At 39.4% G+C, this 23,204-nt stretch overlaps 1 protein-coding gene across 8 annotated transcripts in view; it reads left to right on the forward strand.

The window, feature by feature from the left end:
- APBB2 (amyloid beta precursor protein binding family B member 2) overlaps nucleotides 1–23,204 on the forward strand; it is a 940,970-nt gene that overhangs the window by 514,386 nt on the left and 403,380 nt on the right. The window lies entirely within an intron of this gene.

The following is a 23,204-nucleotide window of genomic DNA, read 5'->3' on the forward strand; positions in this document are numbered from 1 at the left end:
CATTAAATGAATAAGGGGTATTTAAGTAGTCAATGCACTAATGTTCCGCTGTAGCACCTTACTGAAAACCTTGTCATTGTGTCATCAAGATGCTCAAAGGCTTTGCCATATGCATAGTGCTACATATCGCTCTTCTGAACATCAGGGGAGAGTTTGGGGAAATTATTGGGATTACTTTTACTAACATGATATCAGTCATTATGGACTGAGGCTAGTTCGGAAATGCACACATATTCTTGATTTGAAAGAGACTAATTCTCAATAGTTCAAGTCAGTGCGACCCAGGTGCACCTGTTTTTCTAAGATAGAGCCATGTTAAACAGGGATGTCCAGTGTCAGCCCTGGAAGATTGGATCTGTGCCAGATTTTCATATATCTACATAAAGAGAATTTAGATACAGTGATTCGAAGTTGAACTCCTGTACATAGTCAGTGGTTCGTCTTGATCTGAAGTTTAGGTCTTCTCATAAGGAAGAGACAGTTGTGTAGTAAAAAAGTAAAAACAAATCTTTTTGTAATTGTAGCTTTATATAATGTGGATCAAGCATATGCGGGCATCGGGGCGCTTTCCATATTGCAAGCAAAGGCGAAAGGTGAGAGATAAAAGGTGCATATATTTCAGGAGGATGCACAGCACGTTATTACACACAAGAACGCGCTTCTTGTAACGGTCACCCTCGGCAGACTACATTTTTTTGAAAAGTCTATAGATTTTAGATAAATGGCCTTGGAGGCTTTCGAGACTGAATTTTTTCTCTTGTTTTCGGAATCCGAACATAGATGAGAAAAGGGTCTTTGGGCTCGATCATCGCAGCTGTGATGGTTTCACTCGTAGACCTGTTTCTAGGCCACCATATCATGGTTTCCCATCATCTCCGAAGGGCTTTCCAGGGTTAGGCGTGTGGCATTAGTATGCCCTCCTCAGAGGCTGGTGTGCAGCCTTATAGATGACACCAGCTTCTGGTCGCTGTGACGCGAGGCATACATGCAAGTGGGTTATTCTGCCGAGGCTTGCGTGTTCCCATTTAAGGCTCCACAGAGTGTTAGAAAAGACAGACCTATAAAAACATGTTTTTACTATTCCACTTGGTGCACTCCCATCCCTCCAACCTACCAGTTACTTCACCATGACCATTACCAGAAGTTATCGTGACTTCGTGATTCTAGCGCCCAGAGTGCCAGGACGGCAGGAAAATATCAGATTTGCGAGGTCGAGTTCATGGCCTGGTCCATTTAATGGTCAAGCCGATGTGATTGTTGTCAGTGTGGTGACGTGCGCCCATCTGGACGACGTGGTCGAGAGGCATAACTGCTGCCTTGAAACAGGCCTCTAGGATCTAATCCTGGCTTCTGCACCTGACCGTGTGATTCTGGGCAGATCACTAAATCTTCAGGTTCTTAAAACTGCAAATATGTATTGCAGTGCAGTTCTAACAATGTAACGAACTGTGAATACGTGAAATGCAGGGATGTGAAATGCATATGAATGAATCCCCAATTGATTTAAAGCGCTTGATTGTGACCGGCCCAGGTTTGCGCTTATACATAATACACCCTTAATATTGCCTTAACGTACTACACGTGCGTGCACGTGTCCAAAATATTCACAACAAAAAAGCTCATTAATGGTCTTAGTTTTAATGATTTCTGCACGCGTTGTAACGTATTGCAAATGCAAGCTGGTTCTGTGGTAACTTTTGTAACCAAATGATATGAAGTGGCCTAGCGATACACATTTTCCAGGCTGCGCGCCCCTTTGGAGACTATAAAAGTGTTGTCGTTCTGGGCTTGCCGTCCGACACGGACCGGCACTAAGGAAGGAATGTCTGAAGAGCCCTACTGCCTGAGATCTGCTGCGGGTTATTAAGCATTCCTCCCGCACATTCATCAAGCGAGTGTCTGGAAACTGACAGCTGCACGGGAGAGTTATGATACTGCAATATAAAATTCAGCGCAGGCGGGTTTATAGCATTTATTTAAAATGCCAAAGCCGTCCGCCACAAAACAAAAAAGCAGATTACAAAAAATGAAAACCTGTTGGCGAGGAGCGCTTCTCTGTGTGCTGACTAAACTTTTTTTTTGTAGATATGCTGCCCTTGTTTAAGCATGCTGTGTTGTCGGTGGAAATATACATTGTTAACATTTTACAGATGGACAAATGGGCACGTGTTCTAGACTAAAACAACTCAAGAAAATAAAATTATGTTTGAGATGTATAAGCACAGCCTTGCATGGCCCTGTGTGGAGATTTTGTCGTATGCGGAGCATATTTCTGAAACAAATTATACATTTCACACTTATTGTAATTTTGGCATAATAAAATAAAAACCTACACATTTTATAATTAGTGTGCTGTTTCGTCATATGGAAGCAATGGTTGATGTGTCTTACTTGTAGTAGATATTGTTGCATATTGCGCCTTTCATGGATCTACGTGCTTGAATCATCCCCGTACTTGTGCTGGGAGTCTCACAGTAATTATTATTAATTTTTTCAAGTAAGCAGTACAATGCTAGATAGTGCTTTGGAAGCGTAAAATGACCATTTTGTTAACATAGTCACACCATTTAAAAGTAACCAAGCTTCAGCCAATCAGGAGACAAATGAACCAACACCACTCCCCTCAAGGGCTGCCATACCTCAGATTTTTTACGGTATGTTATGTGCTGAGTTTTGTTTAGTTTTTGTTTAGAGAGATTTATCCTCCTTTGGAAAACTATGACTTTATTTTGAAGAGCCTCACAAAAATTGTATCTACTGTCTATTCCCACTGAGACACACGACCAAACAATCTGTCACGTCTTCTCAGCTAAGACCCTGGAGGACAGAGAAAGTAGGTTGCTGTTATGGCGACAAAAGATGAAAACCAAGAAAACCTCATCATCAGGGCATGAGCAGGAAGGTATATCAAAAGACTCGAAAAAGGAACACCAAAGAGGGAATTCCCTGGAGCACATTCTTAAGCATTCCTCTGAAGGGTTCCGCTGGGGTGAACCTATGTGGAAGACACATCATCTGGACATCAGCTTTGCTTCAGATGTCCTGGAAAGTCCGAAGAAGAAAGATGTTTTCTCAGGTATAGAATGACCACAGTCTGAACCTTCCACATCATTTCTAAAGGTAGGCAAAACAACTTGAAGAGAGCCAGTTAATGACGGGTCATAAATCCATCACATCAACAAAGAATATAACATTGACAACAAAATCTTAGATGAGATTTGAGCCAACAACATTCCCGTTGATGACAACATAATCTCGAAAAATGACGACAGCTGCAGTGCAACTAACAAAACCATCGTCGACTGACTCGTCAACAAAACCATCCAAGGTCATTCTAATATCGAATATCAAACAAAGGTATTCCTGTGCCTCTTAACCCAGTTCTGACGATTCCCCTCATGATTTGGTTTCCTAATGGAACAACCATGTGGCACCATTATCACCTCCACCTACGCTGCGTGCTACAGCCTCTTCAACAGGTGACCTTCGAGGATTTCATGTGACACTTGAGAAAGCACCCCAGAGGTTTAATCTACCTCTACCCCTGAAGCCATCAGAATGCTTTCTATATGACTTTAAAAAAACAGACTGGCAAGTCGGTAAGGACCATCTCAATCATTGACTATGGACATACATTTTAAAAATAATGACAAATCCAGCAATTGTAGAGGCCATTGACCCACACCTGCACAATAAATATGGAGCTCCTGAAAACTCTCCAGCTGTCTCCTAGGCCATGTTAGACCGTACTGTCATCATGCAGGCAGCACAGAGAAGATGATGAAATCCTTTTACTCCACCAGACTGAGAAGTTAGAAGATTAGAAAATGTAGAGAAGTGTTTTCCTGCATAACTGCTACCACTGTAAGAGCATCAACATTGTTGGCAATTCTTGGAAGATCTGAAAGATGTGGGCTGACATATGCTCTGTACTTGACTTCTTCCCAGTAGATGAAAGAAATGAGGCAAAGTCTATTTGTCAAGGGAAGAGAACACCCTCCGAGATCATTGGCACAGCCCTGGAAATAGCCTCTGCTGGGTTTTGTCTGCTTGTTGGAGTAGCTGCCCTTAGAAAATGGGGTTGGCTTATAGCAACTTCATTTAGAAAAGAAATGCAAACAGAGATACTCAACAAGCCTTATGATGGAGAAGCTTTGCTCAGAAGGTATGTTGATGACTCTTTACAGCTAATTAAATTGGGCACTGAGAATTCAAGGTCATTAATAGTTTTCCAAACGAGACAACCTCAGCCCTTTTGTGGGGCTAGAGAAAGAGGACAGTTTCCCTACAGAGGAGGTTACTAATTTCCCACTATCAACCTTGCTATCTGGCTCAGCAGGCTTACCATTGGCAGTAATACCCCCAACAACATAGAGCTCGTCCACCATCTGCCTGCTCCAAACATGCACCTCAGAAGAAGTCTGCAGCACAAAAAAGAGTCCAGAAATCCTCTAGATGTCAGTGATGTTCCGATGTCACCTGTAACACTTTATCCTCCCCGTTCCCTAAGCAGACGAATGTCCAACTACTATAAAACATTGGCAATTTATTACAACAGATCGTGGAGTCCTGGAATTTGGGAACAAAGGACATCTCAAAGAATTCATCAACACACCTCCTCCAAACCCACCACAGAAGAGGTCCTGCCAAAATCTTTCTCAGTTACAATTTGAGATACATTTTCTGCCTCAAAAGGGGGCAATAGAAGAAGATACTTACTCCCAGGGAACCACAGGTTTCTATTAATTTTTTTTCCTTGTAGGAAAAAAATTATACGATTAAGAACTGACGCACTATCTACGGTAGCTAAACAAATTCCAGAAGAAAGTCAATTCACATGGTTACGGTCCAAAAACTTCTTCAGTTACTGAACTAACCTGGTCCTTCAGGATGCATATTTCCAGATTCTCATGGATTCCACAGAAAGAAAATGCCTAAGGTTCAAAGTGGCCAGTCACCAGTTCAGAGTCCTACCTTTTGGTCTCAAATCCGCCCCACTTATCCTAAACAAGTGCATGTCCCCAGTGGTGGCTTATCTGAGAAGAATGGTCCATCAAATGTTCTCTTATCTTGACAATTGGTTAGTAAAAGGTCTATCCTCACAAGACATCCAATAAGGCGTTGCTTACAAATGTTCAACACCCTGTGTCTAGCAATCAATAGACAAGTCTTCCTTAAAACCAATCAATAAAATAAGACTTCTTGGAGCTACTGTGAGTATAGAATAATGGAGGGCTATTCCCACTAAAGAAAGAGTAACAAAGATATTTGCTGTTACCCACAAGCTGCAAAAAGAGTCTTTCAATATGCTTCTTCAGGTCTTTCCTAAGGATGATGTCATCTTGCATGCTTTTAATTCCAGATTGTTGACTTCATATGAGACTATTCCATGGTTAATTTGAAAATATTATCGGAATCGCATCCAAAATGAGAGGCCAAAATGATTGTGGATTTTTTAACAGACTGCATTGGTAGGGCTCCTTAACACAATCAATACTGTCTCTTGAACATTCCTGAAAATTGCATAGAAATACTCACCAAGGCCAGAGCAAATTCAATAAATAAAACATACATAGCCATACATAAACTTTTATTTATGATGTTCTAGTCTCAATATTCCTCCTATATCTTCCCTACATGAAGAGACTCTTCCATACTTATTCCACTTAGCATATTCGGGCATTTGCATGTTTTAATCAGATTCCATTTGGTAGCAACACACAATTTCAAAGGTCATTTCACCAATTGCTGGTATAGTCCAATGCAATTATTAAAAAGTTCCTCAAGAGTTGATTCAAAACCTCTTCTCCTATTAGAAATCCACTGATTTCATGGCAACATAACACAATCTTATCAGAGTTCATTAAACCTTCGTTTGAACCCATTCACAAGGCAGAACTGAAATACATATCTTGAAAAATAGCTTTGTTATTAGATTTGACATCTGCTGGATGGGTAAGCGAAATTCAAACATTTACCTTCGAAGAACCGTATATGCAATTCTGAGATAAGTCATTTTAAGGGCAAGCCTAAACATTTGTCTTAAAGCACCTTCAGACTTTCACCTTAACAAACCAGTTGTGCTAAAGACCTTTTCCCAAAATCCGAAAGATACAGTAGAGCTCTGTGTGCACTTAATGTAAGAAGTTGTCTCAGGATTTTCATTGAAAGAATAAAACAGTTCAGGAAATCTGACCAGTGATTGACAGTATATGCCCCCACTCCGAGAAGAAGACATGCCATTTCCAAGCAAAGTGTGGCATTCTGGGTGTCTGCAGCTATGGCTTTCTATCACCAAAAGGCAGGATGGCCTTTAGAAGGAAAGATCAATGCACATTCCGCAAGAAGTATTGCAACTTACATTGCCTTACTTGCAGGCATGCCTTTGTGGCTTATCTGCAGTGCTGTGAAATTGGATTAACAGACACATCTATTCAACCCTCCTGTCAGAGTAAACAACGATGCATGTGGGACAGGCGGTCTGCCATTTCTTTCATTAACATGAGCCTATCTTGTGCACGTTTCACCCATTTCCCTCCATGTACTATCAGTATTATTTTGTAGGGGTATGTATGTATATGCAGATATTCATATACGTGTTTATTTACTTCTTGCCAATCTGATTCAAGCATGTGATTCAATGAAAGATCCAATACTGGAGGGAAAAAAAGTACCCATATACTCCGATCCTCCAGTATTGGTATCTTCCATAGATTCACATGTAAACCCACCCTTTTGCTTGCTTGCGTTAGGGCTTCTGAAAAATGTGCTTATTTCACTGCATTCTTTCTTGCACTTTTGAATCTTTTGATGCATATCGTATTTAAACGTCATTTTGCCTCGAGTTAAATAACCTTCATATAAAAAGTTGTTTTGCAATTAACGGCTGGTGGTATTCACCTAAGGCTGAAGAAAGTACTTAGCCATTTCTGAAGAGCTCTGGGTCACTGATTAGCAAGACCAAGCTCTGTCAGTATTTTGTATTGCAATATTTCTAGTGCCATGACATGCAAGCTTCAAGAGAACCATAAAATCTCGGCGCACAGTCAGGGCATTAGCAAGGATGCTTTTCATCTGGGAGAAAACGTGATTTTTTTTGTTGCTTTTTTAAATTTTTTCTAATTGGAAAGATAAAGTACACTTTGAAAACGGCAGAGCTCGGTCATGCAGAATAATTAATTATGTGCCTGGCTGTGGGTTTATACTACTGAAACCATTTCAGCCTACATATGGGGGTTATGAAGCTGTAGCAATTACAAACTGAATTGCTTCACTGTTCTGATTGGTGCAGTTTTATTCCGTCCTCAGATTATAGTTAAACTGTTTTATTTGCATTTTGCTCCTTAGTGTTTAACCGACAGCCTCAATAGTATTAAATTGTGTGTCATGGTTCTTATGCTTCCATCAAACTCTTGGTTCTGTAGGATCGCAATTAGAAGCAGTGGCTGTAAAATATTTCATATGATGCCCAGAAACAATTTGTTTTTCCTCCCAGTTAAATACAGAGTTTTCCCTGACTGTATACAGTTCCCTGCATTACTGCCTGGCTTCGGCTATTTCAGAATGTTCAGACTTGTAGCTCAGATGTGCCGATATGTGGTATTCTCTACAATATATGTTTGACTCTCAGTAACCAGCCAGGAATATGTTTGTAGATTGCCTTCATTGTGTATAACCTGTAGAATTTCTCTATAGCCTTCTCCCAAATTGATAATATTTTGAAAGAATCCCTCCAACAGAGTCTTTGTGTATAACTCTGCTTTCAAAGTAGGCAGCTTTCCCTCTGGTCTGGAAACAGCTCTTCTTAAGAAGTCAACACAATTTAGGGGTTTGTTGTGTCACTCTTTCTCTTCTAAGTCACCCTCTGACAGCAGTCTCTCTTCCTTGCTCCATACTTGTATAGTGCAATTTGTATTTTGAATGAATACATAAGTGAGCACTGGTGAATTACCGTGACATTTTGTGGCATTGATGGCTGCAAATGCCTTTGTTTCTTTTGCAAGGAGTGCTTCAAGATAGTCTTTGATGTGCAGATTGGCTAATAGCTATAAGAGTTTCTTGCAAGTTATGATTTGGTGTTTTCAATGAGAGTGCTGTAACAGTCAAGCACAGCCAATAATATTTTACTGAGTAACAAAGATTTTTCATGGGGAAAATTAAGTCTACCTGGTGGACACATTTTAGATTGAAAAACTTAAATGACTAACCTGCATTCGCCTGGTCTCGAGTTTTGCATTGACATGGTGCTTGCGTGATTTATTTTTATTGCTGATTATACTAGACTTTTTTTGTTCGACCTTTGATGAGTATTACAATGTGGAACAAGTGCATCAGGATAATGAAAGCATAATTCAGTCATGTACACATTGTGTGAAAAGTAACTCATCTAATTCAGCCCTTCTTATGTTTTTTCAAGAGATCAATAGTATTAGCCCTCAAGATTTGTATTTTTGTTGTTATTTAGGAAACTAACCGCTCAAGATTATTTCTTTTTGTTATTTAGGCAACATAACACTAAAAACCTTGGACATGTACGAGCTCTGTGAACAGAGACAGCTGCAGGTCAAAGCATGATCAAAGATAAAATCATATAATTAGGGTTGATGCTTAAAATGGCAGGACCTAGGCCTTTTTCTCCATCCAGTAGATTGCTTCTTAGTTCCAGTCGTACTTAGCTTCAAAGTGGCATTGAGAGGAGTACAGTGTTGTACAGTGTAGCGCTATATAGTGGAGCATAGTGTGGTACAGTGGAGGGGCATAGACTGTTGTTGAGTAGACTATGGGGGTCATTCTGACCCTGGCGGCCGGTGACCGCCAGGGTCACCGACCACAGGAGCACCGCCAACAGGCTGGCAGTGCTCCCGAGGGCATTCTGACCGCAGCGGTTCAGCCGCGGCCAGAAAGGGTAAACCGGCGGTCTCCCGCCGGTTTACCACTGCCCTTGTGAATCCTCCATGGCTGCGGAGCGCGCTCCGCAGCCATGGGGATTCTGACACCCCCTACCTCCATCCTGTTCCTGGCGGGTCTCCCGCCAGGAACAGGATGGCGGTAGGGGGTGCTGCGGGGCCCCTGGGGGCCCCTGCAGTGCCCATGCCAATGGCATGGGCACTGCAGGGGCCCCCGTAAGAGGGCCCCGCAAAGTATTTCAGTGTCTGCTAAGCAGACACTGAAATACGCGACGGGTGCAACTGCACCCGTCGCACCCCTGCAACTACGCCGGCTCAATTCTGAGCCGGCGGGAAATGTCTGAATGGCCGCCGCGGTCTTTTGACCGCGGTGCGGTCATTCAGCGGCGGTACCTTGGCGGACGGCCTCCGCCGTCCGCCAAGGTCAAAATGACCCCCTATATTTGTTAGAAAATGGCCCTCTCTGAAGGGTCACTCCAAACCTTTTGCCTTCCACCTCTTTTTGCTGGTTTTAGGACTCTGCACACTTTGCCACTGCTAACCAGTGCTAAAGTGCTTTTGCCCTCTCCTTTAAACATGGTAACATTGGCCCATACCCAATTTGCATATTTAATTTACCTATCAGTCCCTAGTAAAGTGCATTAGATGTGCCCAGGGCATGTAAGTGAAATGCTACTGGTGGGCCTGCAGCACTGTTTGTGCCACCCGCCTAAGTAGCCCCCTAATCATGTCTCAGGTCTTCCATTGCTAGACCTGTGTGTGCAGTTTTAATGCCACTTCAACTTGGCCTATGAGACTGGTTGCCAAGCCTTAACACTCCCCCTTTTCTACTTATGTCACTCTAATGTAGGCCCTGGTTAACCCATAGGGCAGGGTGCTATGTAAGTAAAAGGCAGGACATGTACTTATGTGTTTTACATGTCCTGCTAGTGAAAAACTCTCACATTCGTTTTCCACTACTGTGAGGCCTACTCCTCTCATATGCCAGCATTTGAACTGCCCTCTTATACTTTTAAGTGGCAGATTTGGATCTGAAAGGAGTAGTCCTGTCATGTTTAGTATGGCCAGAATGGTAATAGAAAATCCTGCTTACTGGTGAAGTTGGATTTAATATTACTATTTTAGAAATGTCACTTTTAGAAAGTGGGCATTTCTCTGCACTTACAGCCTTCTGTGCCTTACAGCCTGTCTCCAATCCACATCTGGGCTGTGTTGGTTGACAGCTCCCCTTGTGCATGTCCACCCAGACAGCCATAAACACAGGACACTTAGCCACATCTGTTTTCAAATGCATACTGCATGGGTCTCCCTGGGCAGGAAGGGTGGAGGGGCTCTCACACTTCAAAGGCAAGTGGCCTGACCCCACACAAAGGATGGATAACACCCCACAGGGGTCCTGGCAGGCAGGGCTGGTTGAAAGGGGACTGTGTACACTTCAAATCTACTCTTTGGTGTTTCCCCCACTTCAAAATGCATTTTTGGGTACATATACTTTGTCTCTGACCCTGCCAAATCAGACATTCCTGGACCTACAACTGGACTCTGCCAGATTGACAGCCTGGCTGCCCAAAGGAATCTTCTGGACTGCTTGTTGCCCTGCTGCCTTCTGGCCTCTGACTCTGCTGAAAGGACTCTGCCTTCCTCCACAAGTGCTCTCCAAGGGCTTGGATTGAGTCAGCCTCCTGTTCCTAAGTCTCAGGGACATCAAAGACTTGAGCCATCTGCACTTGGACTGTACAAGCTGTGAGCCTGCCCTGCCTTGGAAGTGGGCCTAAGGTGCTTTACTTTCTGTGCTGTTAACCAGATCTGCAACAAAGCAACGCAAAGCCTTGCGGCGCAGCTGGCAGCCTCACTGGACTCAATGCCAGGAAGTGTGAAGCCCTGCAAAAGCCTCGCTGTGCAGTTGCCAGCCCATCGGAACCGATGCACAGTGACACCAAGCCCTGCAAAGCTTCACCGCACAGCTCCCCAGGATCGACGGAAAGCAATGCCAAACCCCACAAAGCCACGCCGCACAGCTCTCTGGGATCAACACAAAGCGATGCCAAGCCCCGCAAAGCCTCCCTCACAGCTTCTCGGAACTTATGTCGGATGACACAAAGCCATGCCGCACAGACCGTGCACCAGGACGTAAGTTACTGTGTTCAGCGGGCCCAAGTGGGTCACTGTAGCTGGCCCGTGTTCCATCGCAGTCGGCCTAAACTTGTGACTTTGTCCTGGTCCAGTGCGACCAGATAAACACGGTTAACGCTTTGCGCTTCTATGCACTATTTTCACCTAAATCTTTTGCATACCTCAGGATCTACTTATTGGATTTTTGTCATTTTGGTATAATTAGATTCAGATAAATATTATCTATTTTTCCAAACTGGTGTGGAGTACTTTTTGTGGCGTTTTCACTGTGTAACTGTATGAGATATTCCACAAACACTTTACACATTACCTTCTAAGTTAAGCCTGCCTGCTCTGTGCCAAGCTACCAGAGGATGAAAATTAATATGAACCTGGCAACAAAAAGCATAGATGGGCCGCATACTCCTATATTGTAAAAGTATAAAGCGGGTGCTCGTAACACATAAACATATTGTTGCCAAATATGTGTACTGGCAAGGAAACCTTAACCAGTATAGAAACTTACAAATAGAAAAGTATGTGGATCACTCCTATAGACTTAATTAGGTTATGTGAAAGCAGTTATGAAAAAGAAACGAATGCAGTTATAAATATGTGAATAAAACAAATATGTACAGACTTTTGAAAAATATAAACAGACACATAAGGAGATGCAGTCCATAAACACCAAGTATTCCAAGAAAATCAATATTTATAACATCTTTGACAGTACAAGTTAGACATACATAAATCAAAGACAAACACTAAAATGATATCCAAAATGAATCCGTCCAGAAATAATCCTGATGGTGATAATAAGGTTCAATCCAATCACAGAATTCAATCAGAAATAGTTCAGTTCATGATCGTAAAGTTCACTCTGATTGGAAAAAACAGCCAACAACTCCAGCTGACACGTGTTTCGTCCTATTTTGGACTTTATCAAGGCTGAATAAACAATAACATAAGTTGTAACAAGAATGTAATACTTCTGAGAAGTCCAACAATATGGAAATTCACTCATCTTTTTGATAATAACCCAATCTATATTGATTGGGTCTTGAGTTAATCACCTATTTAATATCATGCAAAAGAAAAAATTAGACCGAAAACCACAGTAACCTATACGTGTGGTAACCCGTGCAATAAAGTCGGAGTACTAGAGCAGTGTGTCAAATAGTGGAAAAGAGAAAGAGGACCCGTCTTGTAAATACGATGGTAAGTTTGTTACAAAAGGTTGTAGGTAACTATCAATGTACTCAGAAAGTGATTCAGTTGGTGAGTCAGTGCCTGGTTTGCTTATTATCAGACTTGGAATATAAATATATCCTCAATAAACATCCCAAGGCAACATGTATTTACATGTTGGCAAAGATACACAAACACGCAACTATGCCTCCGGGGAGACCGATTATTTCAAGCATTGACTCACCAACTGAATCACTTTCTGAGTACATTGATAGTTACCTACAACCTTTTGTAACAAACTTACCATTGTATTTACAAGACACACGTGATGTCCTGATGAAATAAGAGGATGTCACTTGGTCTTCAGAAATGACTTGGGTCGCTATGGACGTTAGTTTTTTGTACACATGTATACCCAAGTCTAAGGGCCTACAGGCAATTCAACACTTTCTTTCCAATCGATCAGCCTCCTACCTTGAACATACAGATATGTTGCTGGCAATGATTGACTTTATACTAGAAAACAATGTATTCATCCATGAGGGAACTTGGTTCAAACAGGCACAAGGAGTAGCTATGGGCTCACGTTTTTCACCATTGTATGCCAACTTGTATATGGGCCTATTTGAGAAGACACATATCTGGCCCAATGGTCCTCCAAACCTAACCGAATATATCTTCTTTTGGGGAAGATATATCGACGACATACTAATGATTTGGACAGGACCAGAATTGTCATTATTAGAATTCATGACTTATATCAATATGAATGATTTCAACATCAAAATGACGTATGCATATAATAAAGAACGAGTAAAATTTTTGGACTTAGATATATTTGTCGAAAACAATCAAATATACACAAGTGTCTACCGCAAACCGACAGCCTGCAATGCAATACTGCATGCCGCAAGTTCCCATCCTAAAACTCAAATAAATGCCATCCCCTACGGGGAAATGATCCGCACAAAAAGAAACTGTAGCAAGTCGGACCTTTGTGAAATAGAGCTAGACAAATTGGGGAACAGGTTCATGTATAGGGGTTACTCGGAACAAACCATCAAGACTGCCAGAAAGAAAATCAACCAAGTGCCAAGAACATCTCTCTTGAAAAAACAGAACAAAAACATCTCTCTTGAAAAAACAGAACAAAAGTAGTGCCTTTACATCAAAACCAATAATATCTTTTTGTACAGCCTATAGCCACAACAGTCAAGACATCTATAAGATTCTTTCCAAACATTGGAATGTCTTATTCACGGATGACACGCTTAAACAGATACTACCTCCTAGACCTAGAATTGTCCACAAAAAAGAGACGACCATTAGGAACTTGGTTTGTAAGAGTTATCTACCTCCATTGATGGACAATTTGGAAACATGGCTTCCTACTAAGCCAATTGGTTTCTGTAACTGTAGTAAGTGCAATATGTGCAATATAGCTCTACACAAAACTTTCACCTTCAATTTCAATGGGAGCAAACCATATAGGATTTTAACGTTCATAAATTGTAACACCAAGTTTGTAGTTTACATACTGGTGTGTGAATGTAATAAAATCTACGTAGGAAGCACCATCCGTCCCTTAAAGGAGAGGATTCAGGAACTTATACGCGCTCTAAGAAACAACGATTTGTCATCCCCCATAGTTCGCCACATTAACAAGGAACATCCGAAGACAGAGGTCCCCAAGTTTAGATGTATGGGTATCAGTCAGACTTTGCTGCACCCCACAGGTGGTAATCGTGAAACTGCACTTAGAAGAAGTGAGGCAAAGTGGATAATTAGGCTCAAAAGCATAGATTTGGGCATCAATATTGACCATGAAATGCATTACTTTCTATGATAAACGCACTACTCTGTAAATAGGATTTTTTGGTTCCACAAAAGTATGTATTTCGCCATCACAATGTATGAAATGACATGAAGAACTCTGCAATTCTATTTTCTCAACAGCCATTGTACTAAACCATCTACTAACACACCATTGGGTATGCATGTTTGTGTACAATTGGTCTGTACCTTGTTTCTGTCGTTCTTTATGAGTAATTTATTCCACATTGATATAATTACAACAGGGAGTCCACACCATGACTATATATCTAGCACAGAGATTTTGACAAGTGGTTAATTTAGTTTGACATGCCTGCTGACAACTAGAGAGGGTGTATATATCCACTTTAAGATGGCGCTTAAACAATATGAATCTATGGACATAAAACAAGGTTGTTTTTATATTGAAGGTACATATTTCTTGTACATATTCCATATATAGCTGTAAGTTAATTTTGGATAGGGACACATATTTATTTTACTATTGGGTTTCTCTTTCCAATTTAAAATATTTCCGGATGTTTTTGAGGACGGTCTGTATCTTTTCTGTTATGTCATTGGTGCAATCAAAAATATGGGTTAGGTTTCCTATGTTGAGATTCGATAGGTAGGTCATTGATATATTTGGAGTATGCACATATACATCTACTGGCAAGAGTTGCATATCTTAAGATGGCGCTCATAGAGACAACTAGATTGAGTATTGAGTTCTATTTGCATTTCGTACACGGTGGTGTAGTCCCTTTTTTATTTCTACTTACTTCAAAATGGCCGCTCGCATCAAGTTACGAGTTACTGCCTCTCAATGTAGACGTGATGCCGTTTTCTCAGGACTTTCTATAAATGTATTGCGGTAAGGATAATTGGAACAGTGCTTCTTGGACAAATATGCTTAATGGCTTCATAGCATTTACTTAAGGCATCGCAACATTTGGGCCCGCTAAGGCTACATTAATAGAGTGGGCTATATTTTTGCTATCGGCAGTTGCTGTTTCGCTTATGTTTTAAAAATACTCATGGCAAAATACTATGTATTTAAAGTTGGACAAGGGATATCAATGTAACTGGTAATGGGCACTGTCTTCATGATGGAAATTTACTTTTGAGATTAATGTTCAATATGCTTGGGCACGTCTCAATGGCATACTTCATAATTGAATCTTTCACAAGTATTGCTCATATATATGACTTATTTTGGACTAATTGCGATTTTTGAATATATAACAACAGTACCACTGTCTGATTATTTCAGAGCTGTTCCAAATGCTATTTGGCGGACGAATTTTGCGAGACGAGTGAGTTTTCACATGTTCATGTGTTCGATGGGACAGTTTAAAATTAATCATCACACAACTAAATGATTACATTCAGGTTTGTTGGTGGACTGAGCTATATTTGTTGATAAGGTTTATCAGTTCTGGTGTATGAGAGTAGGACTTAACATGTGGCTTTATACATATAGGTATCTGAGACTAGGATATGGAGAAAAACCCCCTCAAGAGGTACTTGAAATTCTATGGTATTGTGGGACTCTCTGTTTATTTGTAATGCATGCATTACTCACAGTAATTGATTGTAGATAATAGTCGGGTCCTCTTTCTCTTTTCCACTATTTGACACACTGCTCTAGTACTCAGACTTTATTGCACGGGTTACCACACGTATAGGTTACTGTGGTTTTCGGTCTAATTTTTTCTTTTGCATGATATTAAATAGGTGATTAACACAAGACCCAATCAATATAGATTGGTTTATTATCAAAAAGATGAGTGAATTTTCATATTGTTGGACTTCTCAGAAGTATTACATTCTTGTTACAACTTATGTTATTGTTTATTCAGCCTTGATAAAGTCCAAAATAGGACGAAACACGTGTCAGCTGGAGTTGTTGGCTGTTTTTTCCAATCAGAGTGAACTTTACGATCATGAACGGAACTATTTTTGATTGAATTCTGTGATTGGATTGAACCTTATTATCACCATCAGGATTATTTCTGGACGGATTCATTTTGGATATAATTTTAGTGTTTGTCTTTGATTTATGTATGTCTAACTTGTACTGTCAAATATTGTCAAAGATGTTACAAATATTGATTTTCTTGGAATACTTGGTGTTTATGGACTGCATCTCCTTATGTGTCTGTTTATATTTTTCAAAAGTCTGTACATATTAGTTTTATTCACATATTTATAACTGCATTTGTTTCTTTCTCATAACTACCAGAGGATGAACACAGGATAATTTAGGTTGTGTAGTGACTTACCCTGACTAGGATTGTGGTCCCTACTTGGACAAGGGTGTATACCTCTGCCAACTAGAGACCCAATTTCTAACAATAGCGCTGAATAGAGGATAGTGAAGTGGCATGGAATGGAGTTGTGGAGTGGAATAGAATGGAGTAGCGTACAGTGGATTGGCGTGCAGTGCAACACTATACAGTGGAGTGTTGTACAGTGGACTGGTGTGAAATGGCACAGTGTGGAATAGCGTGGAGTGAGGTAGAGTGAAGAAGCATACAGCTGAGTGGTGTTGAATGGAATAACATTGAGTGTTACTGTCAAACATTGTAGTGACATAGAGTGGAGTGATATGTAGTGGCATAGCGTAGGTTAGAGTGCCGTATAGTGGAGTGTTGTGGAATAGCAAAGCGTGTGGTAGGTTAGAGTGGATTGGCGGAGAGTAATGTGACATAGAATGGAGTGTGATATACAATCCAAGGCACACTTCAGTTAAAAACATGATCATTGTCCAAATTTTGTAAACCAGCCAATTCATTAGTTTTATTCAGTAGGTTCTTGAAATTCCAGAAATAGCAGCCTTGTAAACCAGCCGATTCTCTATCAAGTATGTTCTTGAAATTCCAGAAAAATCCAGCCAACACGTGTTTCGTAATGTGAACAGTACTCGCATAGACTTCCTCAAGGCTGAAAAACAATACAATGACATTTGATTAAAAACTTGATTCCAAATTTTTTTTTAACTCAAAATAAATAGGTATACCAATCACCAGAACAAAAATAAATAATATTATTCTAATTGATATATTTATATATATATAAAACAGCATTATCACTTATGCATTAAAGCTGACACTCAAAAAATTCAAACAGATCCCAAAAAAACAAAATCATAATAATATAATAATCCTAAGACTTTGCCTGAGACCGGTAAACACCATACTGGTTTTTATGCTGCTGTATATTGGTTTTGTGTATGACTGAGTTATTTAGTAAGGGCCCTACGATATGAGACATACGGATTCTTTTATACATTATACGTTTAGACCGCTTTTGTGCAATTGTAAACTACAAGATATTATTATTTGTTGGCGTATAACTATATACTTTAAATTTAATATTAGCTCTTGGTTTATTACTGATTTCATTACCTCACTACTAGATAGTGGGTTTATTTGGAGGATTGTTTGGATTATCTGCAATCATAAATATAATTGCTCAATAATAGGGGCTCAATGGGCATTTTCCTGGTTATTACTTTTTCTTTTTGTGACTTTCAGTAATACATTGTTTTTTTATGAGAATACATACGTTCTGACATTGAGTTACGTTTGCATATTTGTGATGTCTTTCTTTTGGGGTAGATTGTTGCACTTTTTTTGTTGTTTATTTTTGGAATAATGGAAAAAAAAATAGTTCCAGGGACTAATGGAGGCAAGTTGTGGATTTGAGGTACGATTATATTTTAGAATATTTATGTTGGTGTATTTATTTTCCAAATTAACAACTCATAGCGTGATGTTATCTGTTCACTTTATTTATCTTCCAATTTATTGACTCGGTTGATAGGTTTGAGCACTTCACTCATCTGAATGCAGCACATCTGGGGATTTCTCTCTACACCAAATGGTGCCTGTTTAAAAAAAATAATTTTTGTATTTTATTTCAAATATGAACCTTGTACACTGCCCACCATTATGGAGGTTGGATTATTATATTATTATGATTTTTCTTTTTTTGGGGGGATCTGTTTGAATTTTTCCACTGTCAGCTTTAATGCATGAGTGATAATGCTGTTTTTTATATATATATATATATATATATATATATATATATATATATATGAATAATATTATTTATTTTTGTTGTGGTGATGGGTATACTTATTTATTTTGAGTAAAAAAGTTTTTGGAGTCAAGTTTTTAATCAAATGTAATTGTATTGGTTTTCAGCCTTGAGGAAGTCTATGCGAGTACTGTTTGCACGACAAAACACGTGTTGGCTGGATTTTTCTGGAATTTCAAGAACATACTGAATAAAACTAGAGAACTGGCTGGTTTAAAAGGCTGGATTTTTCTGGAATTTCAAGAACATACTGAATAAAACTAGAGAATTGGCTGGTTTACAAAATTTCAACAATGATCATGTTTTTAACTGACGTGTGCCTTGGATTATCATATAGTGGAGTAGCATATAGTGAGTAGCATATAGTGGAGTGGCATACAGTTAAGTGGCGTACAGTAGAGTGGTGTAGCCTGGAGTGTCATACAGTGGAATAGTGTGCACTACAAGAGTGTACACTGAAGTGGTGCACAGTGGAGTGGCATAGAGTGGCATAGTGTAGAGTGGAGTGTCTTAGTGGAATGTTGTACACTGGAGTGGCTTACCGTGGAGTGGCGTATAATGTAATAGCATACAGTGTAATGACGAAGAGTGGAGTGGCGTAGAGTGGGTTACCGTAGAGTGGATTACCATAGAGTGGAGTGGTGCAGATTGGATTACTGTAGAGTGGAGTGGTGTATAGTAGAGTGGAGTGTGGTAGTTGAAATAAACATTGCATGAATGTGTGTTACCGGCTGTAGATGTAATGTGGCAGGAAAATACATTATTAAGTATGAAAGGTTATTTCTGAGAGTATATGTGAATAGTGTAAGTAGTGTTAAAGATGCAAGTTTCAAACTAGTTATGTATATCCAGCGGTACATGCGCATGATAAGGCAGTATGTGATTGGTTAATAGCTGTGTTTACCAAACACAAAATGCAGCCATGTTGTTTTCAGTACAGTTTGGCTGCATTCTGCATTTCACTGTGTTCTAAAATATAATATGTCTTAAATGTAGGTAAGTAACAGGTTTAACTGTTCCCTTTTATTTTATGTCTAATTTTCTATATATTTTACAGCAGTTTAGGGAGAGGTGTGATTTTTTTTTTTAAACTTTAAAGTAGTGCCGTAATTTGTAGGTATTACCGTGGTACTCGTAGACATTTTTGTGAAGATTTAAATATGTTAAAAATAGAAAATACCCTTTTAGTACAGTAGATTTGTAAAATATAGGGTAGCGTGGTGTACTTTTAATTTTTTTAAATGTATTTATTTAAATTTATATTAAGTACTGCAGTACAGCGGAGACAGTATGGTGTACTCAGTAAAAAAAATTAAATACAAAGAAACTTATAAATATTTTTACCTTCCTACTACCACCTTAATGAAGTGGTAATTTATAGGGTTAAAATATCAAACCTAATACTTATCTATCTATAACTGTAAAACGCAGAAGACAGCCACATAATGCCATTCCATCGCTATGTTCTCTGGTACTTAAATGAAATAGCCTAACATTTCTGAAAATATTGCTACAACAGATATCACTAAGTTCAAATGTCTTATAACTTATTAAATACTTCCCTACTAATCCATAGTACCCAAAAGGATCATCTGCACACCATTATATGTAATCCTGCCAGATTTTATTTAAATCCGTTCAGCCGTTTTAATGCTACACAAGATACAAAAGTCTATGGAAAATACTTTGGTGGAAAAATGCATTTTGGGAACTTAAGCCCCCACCCCCTTTGTTATGTTTGCACCCCCTTGACCAGTCAACGCAAAAAGTACCATCCTCTGCCAATGCAAAAAAAAAAAGCTTCAGCTTCCGAATGTTTTGTGGAAATTCATCAAATGTGCAGAGCTATTAGTGACCAAAATTCACAGGAATTCCTATACCTTCATGTCCAAACTATAACTACACAGTAGCTATTGCCACTCTGTAAAATGTGTGTCTCTGCACCTGTGTGTGTCTATATTCACTGAGAAGCCAAAGGTTAAAGTAACGTTATCTCGTTAGGTGAATCTGTCAGTGACATTAACGTTTTGAACTAAAAAAAAAACTATCACTTGCGTCCCTGTCATCCAGTGCTAATAACCTCACATATTATATCACTCATGATGTATTCTATGACATCATGTATGTCATCTCAAATGACATCATTGATAACACCACTGATGACATCATCCAATGAGTGTGTTAGTTTGTTTTAAAGTTTACATAGTGGGGAGTAGCTACCTTATTATCTTGTCTTCCTAATTTTCTGCAGCCTGTGCCCAATTAATGGGTGTATTTACAAAACACAAGTGCCTCTAATGCATCATAGGTGTGCAGAGGTAAACACATTATAAATCTTTGTATTGATTGTGTCCAGTATGTTCCACATTAGTTTTCTGGTTCTGCAGAAAAAGGTTCCAACAGGGCAAAGGTATATAGTGGATACTAAGTATTGTAAGCAGCCTTAAGTTATTAGACAAAATTGTCACAGCATGACAATTTCTGTGTAACCTACTAACCTATATACTTGTGCTTGTTTTGCTTCAGAAGATGGGCTATCTGTAAAGGTTTCTCCACAGTATAAATGCTGCAAGGAGTATGATCTTGAGCACCTACAGACCTTGGTTATTGTAAGCAAATAGTGTATTTTTTTACAAGTGTTGCATAGAGTGTACACTGTTCTTAGTAGATGCTTTGTACTACTCTGTGGTGTATTTCTCTTGAGAGTTTTACTGTCTTCAAACAGTGTGGTATAGACTAAGCTCTCTTTATAAAGTAAACACTGTTAATAGTACACACATTTTTACTCATATCGACTTAATTTCTCAATGAAGGGATTTTGAGATAAAATCTGTCCGTAGTAGGGCATTCATTTTGGAACAGACGCTAGTTGTATTTATATAGAACACTGTCTGTAATAAGGATTACCCATATATCTGTGGTTGATTGTTAATGTGAACTAGGCTTCCCGTGAAGTGTATGGTATATGGCCAATGCCATATATAACACATGCTTACTACTCCAAAGGTTTATCTGTGTTGGCATTAATGATGCTACATAATATTCTGTGCTATTGTGTACTTACTTTCAGGCCTGTAACCCCATACTACTTAATAAAGCAATGTACAAAAAGAAGCTTGGCAATGATGTCATCAATGATTCCATTTGTGTTTTCGTCAGTGTTGCCATAAATAATGTCATACAACATGTCATGAGTGATGTAATATGTGAGGCCATAAACAATACACAGCAGGGGCGCAAGTTATAATTAACTTTGCATTGACCGGGAATTCCTGTTTTCTTTTTTGTTCAGAAACGTAGTGTTGTCACTGATACATACACCTAACTATAATGTTACTTTAACCTTTGCTTTTTTTCAGTGAATTTTCTAAGGTTTTATTAAAAACAGATCTTTTAATCGCACCTAACTATAATGTTAATAATGTAACCTTTGTTTTCCAGTGAATTTCTAAAGTTCTTTTTTAATGTAAAGCAATATTTTATTATCAGCGGGAGTCGCGTGGGGTTGTGGCAAAAATTGCTGATTATTTAGTATTTTGACATCGTGAAGGGGTCCCTCTGAGTCTCTCCTGTAGGGGTCAAAGGAGGCCGGGTTTCCCTACCCTGCCCTCTTATATCAGATTTTGTTTTGAAATTCAGGCTAGGGGACTAAGTCCCCGAATCGTGTAATGGCTAGCAGCAGCATTTTTTCTCATGTTGCTAACAGCCAATCTGAGCGCTCGCTCCCACAGAAGTCTGACTCACCTGGGAACAAATTGGCTCAAGGGAAATAAAGCTCCCTGGGCTAATCAGAACACCCAAATTCAAACTGGCTCTCCAGTGAGAGACTCTTGAGCTTCTCACGGACCAAACCATCCAGCTATACAAATATTTTTGGCTCATAATAGCACTCCGGATCCAGGACATGTGACCCTCCTGTATAGGTTGGACTACCTGAAGAGTGGCAAGTAGTGTTTAAATTGGAAAAACAGGTACATCGTAGTGTAGTTTCTATTTATCTTCAATAGTTCCTGGCTTCTGTGCAAAAAATAAACTGCCATACTTTGGGTTGCTGATGGTGTGTGGCCACAGTTGTTGAGATAAACATTTGTCAGCTATTTCCGATGAGAATAGTGTGTTTTCAGGCGGGTATAGTTGGGTTGTTGCATGATGCCCAAGGACTTTTTTTTTTTTTTACACCAGCATTGGCATCATAAAAGTTAAACATTTCAGGATTTTTCACTGGGCTGGTTTGACGAGTGCAATGCACATTTTAAAGATGTGTGCAATGCACATTTTAAAGACTTTGGGATCAACTGGTGTCTCTAATGCACGAGGAAACATTCATTCTACAGACAACTTCTACAATGTATTTCGTCAACAACCTAGTAAGGCAAAACATAAATTGTTTCTTTTTCCCCTCGACACTGTCAGCTAAAATAAGCCTTACTGATTTCAGCGTCATTTGGTGATTGCAGCTTTTGGTAACTGATAGAGACATAAAGGTTATTTTAAAAGTTGTAATCCTGATTAAATGTATTTTGATATTAGTGTGGTTGTGTCGCTCATTCTTTGAAAACCTGCATGCTCAGTACCTTAATTTTTCAAATGTAAAGTTATCTCTGCAGGCAGACAATAGGTTTTGCTGTGCTGCCAGGTTGTTTGATAATTCGTTCTAGAGCATATTTATCACTTCCAATAACGATTTTTAAGGGTTCTGTGTGCCTGCCAGAGTTGTTTTTATCAAATGTACTATTTTTCAGGTCTCGCCTTCAGACAGGTTTTAGTGGCTTTCAAATGATCTCACACTATACAAAATCTTAAATGTTTATTACAAAGAAAAAATCCACTTACTTTGTTTTGTTTTTTAAAGCCATACAGTTGAGATGGTTCAACAAGTTAAGAGGCTTGGATACCTTATCTGTGATTCTGCCATACCTTAGTCATCTTGGTAAGGATTACTGAATTCAGATGAGGAGACATATGTTTGAGATGAAAATACAAGGCGGGATCCACCAGTATCATGAGTTAGAAAGACATTATTGACGAACAGGCCATTTAGGTGGTAAAACAAAAAAATATGTACAAAAGATACCCAAAATG

This window comes from Pleurodeles waltl, chromosome 1_2 (assembly GCF_031143425.1).
Source record: "Pleurodeles waltl isolate 20211129_DDA chromosome 1_2, aPleWal1.hap1.20221129, whole genome shotgun sequence".
NCBI lineage: Eukaryota > Metazoa > Chordata > Amphibia > Caudata > Salamandridae > Pleurodeles > Pleurodeles waltl.